This window comes from Mandrillus leucophaeus, unplaced genomic scaffold (genome assembly GCF_000951045.1).
Source record: "Mandrillus leucophaeus isolate KB7577 unplaced genomic scaffold, Mleu.le_1.0 Scaffold976, whole genome shotgun sequence".
Taxonomy (NCBI): Eukaryota; Metazoa; Chordata; class Mammalia; order Primates; family Cercopithecidae; genus Mandrillus; species Mandrillus leucophaeus.
The window spans coordinates 306,907-309,890 of record NW_012110652.1 but is presented as its reverse complement, the minus strand read 5'-3'; positions in this window follow the sequence as shown (position 1 = coordinate 309,890).

The window sequence follows — 2,984 nt, the reverse complement described above, 5'->3', positions numbered from 1 at the left end:
TTGCCCATGCCTATGTCCTGAATGGTACTACCTAGGTTTTCCTCTAGGGTTTTTATGGTATTAGGTCTAACAGGTACCAGCTCCTCCTTGTACCTCTGGTAGAATTCGGCTGTGAATCCGTCTAGTCCTGGACTTTTTTTGGTTGGTAGGCTATTAATTATTGCGTCAATTTCAGAGCCTGCTATTGGTCTATTCAAGGATTCAACTTCTTCCTGGCTTAGTCTTGGAAGAGTGTAAGTGTCCAGGAAATTATCCATTTCTTCTAGATTTTCTAGTTTATTTGTGTAGAGGTGTTTATAGTATTCTCTGATGGTAGTTATAACCCAGTGTTTTAAGCTGAAAGCAACCTAACACATTTTACATACACCAAACAACAAAAAGCAAAAAGAAACCTACTAATTATCCTATGCTTTAATTTTGTCCCCTTGCTTCTTAACTATTACTCATTTCTACTTATATATTTTTGCCCTGTTGGTGTATTGAAATGTTGTTTTAGTTATTATTTTTACTAGTTCATTATTTTCTATGCAGAATAACAGTTGTTTACACACCACAGTTTAACACTGTTATAATATTCTGGATTTTTCTGTGTACTTACTATAGTCAGTGAATTTTGTGTGGTTAGGTGATTTCTTATTAATTTTTGCATAGTTTTCTTTGTGATTGAACTACTTCCTTTAACATTTTTTGTAGGACAGGTCTAGTGTTGATGAAATCCCTTGGTGTTTGTTTGTTGAAGGGAGTCTTTATTTCTGCTCTTTGTTTGAAGAATAATTTTGCTGTATGTACTATTCTAGGGTAAAAAATTTTTCCCTTCAACACTTTAAATATGTAATGTCCATCTCTTCTTGTCTGTGATGTTTCCAGTGAAAAGTCTGCTACCAGACATACTGGAGCTTCATTGTATCTTATTTGTTTCTTTTCTCTTGCTGCTTCTAGGATTTTTTTTTAATCCTTAACCTTTGGGTGTTTGATTATTAAATTTTCAGAGATAGTATTTTTTTGTGGGGGTAAAATGTGCTTGGTGTTATATAACCCTGTTGTACTTGGATATTGATATCTTTCTCTAGATTTTGGAACTTCTCTGTTATTATCCCTTTGAATAAACTTTCTATTCCTATCTTTTTTCTATGATTTCTTGAATGTTAATAACAGATTTGCCATTTTGAAGCTATTTTCTAGATCATGGCATGCTTCATTTTTTAAATTCTTTTGCTCCTCTGACTGTGTATTTTTAAATAGTCTGTCTTCAAGCTCACTAATTATTTCCTCTGCTTGAAACATTTTTCTACTAAAAGACTGATACATTTTTCAGTATGCCAATTGAATTTTTCAATTTTAGAATCTCTTCTTGATTGTTTTTAATTTGTAAAATCTTTTTGTTAATCTGATAGAATTCTGAATTTCTTTTCTGTGTTATCTTGAATTTCTTTGAGTTTCCTCAATACTGCTGTTTTGAATTCTATGTCTGAAAGGTCATATAGCTCTGTCTCCAGGATTGATGCCTGGTGCGTTATTTAGTGCATCTGGTGAGCTTATGTTTCCCGGATGGTACTGATGAAGCAGCCTCGTTGTCTGGCATGACACCTGAAGTTCATTATCTCATGGCCATGAAAATCAAGAATGTAGACATACAAAGAGTGAGAATAAGAGCAGAAATTTTATAGGAAAAAAATAGAAAAGATAGTAGCTCTCTGCTACAGAGGGAGATCCCAGAAAAATCTGTTGCCAATGTGTTGTGAATTCAGGCATTTTTATAGATGAACTAGTGGGGAGTCAGTGTCTGATCTACAAAGGGTACAACAAACTGGTTAGGACCAGGTGTGCCATCTGCATAGGGTGCAAATCTCTGGAAGCCCTCAACCAAATATATTATTATGCAGGTCAGTTCTCTCCATGTTGCCTATTTCTTTCGAACTGTACACATGCTAACAAAAATAGAAAGATGGAGCTTCCATGGTGAACATGTCTGGTCTTCAAGTAGCCATTTTCTATTGGTGCAGCTGCTGGCATTCTCCCATGTAAACTTTCAGCTTTCTTAACTATGTTTGCAGCTCACACTTTCAGGCTTCTCTTTGTTAGAAAAAAAGCCTATTTCTTGGTTTACTTTTTGAGAGAAGGGAAGCTCTGCCAAGGACTATTTGCCCTCACTATCTGACTAAATAATTTCTTTCTATCTTCTATATCATTCCCACCCCCTAGAGTGGAAATACTAATTGTTGTTGGCCGGGGGTGAGTGTTGCACAACAACTCTTCTGACTGCTTCTTGCTGGAGAGGGATGTTGTGTCAGGAACAGCACCTAGGGCTCCACCTGAGGGTCAATCTAAGGGTCCTTGGAAAAAAGACAGGTCTATATGTGATTCCATGTGCAACACCACTTAGAGTTTAATAGCTTCTAGGTGAGAGAAAACAATTTGAGTTATAGTATTGAGTATACAAGTTCCAAATATTAGCACAAAACACATGAGCAAACAGGAGCCTAATAAAGGAGCTAACCATCTTCATAAAGAAGACTGGAATTTATTAAGAAGGGATGCTGGCCACCTGGGACTGGAGCCCACATTTTCTCTTAACCTGTTAATGATTCTAACTTGATCTTTAAGCACCTGTAGGTTCTCTTCAACATGACTAGAGGCGTTGATCCAGAAGCAGCATGTTTTATTTAAAAGTGCACAGGTACCCCTACTTCAGTCGTAAGGACATCTAGGGTCTGTCTATTTTGTACTACTATTGAGGCTAAAGAGCCTATGAATTGTTCTGCTTCTATGGCTCCTATTGTTGCCTTCTACCCTCATTGCATCATAATGGAAATATTAAGTACTAATCTTTCAAGGAGAGGAATACTAGCAAACTAGAATAGGCCTCTGGCTATAGAATCCCCTATCCATGGTTTTCTAAGATAGAGTTGTCATGTTCATATCCTCCCCAGTCTTCTTTTTCAATTAAATCTCCATACAAGGTCATGGAAATCGTAGATCTTTTT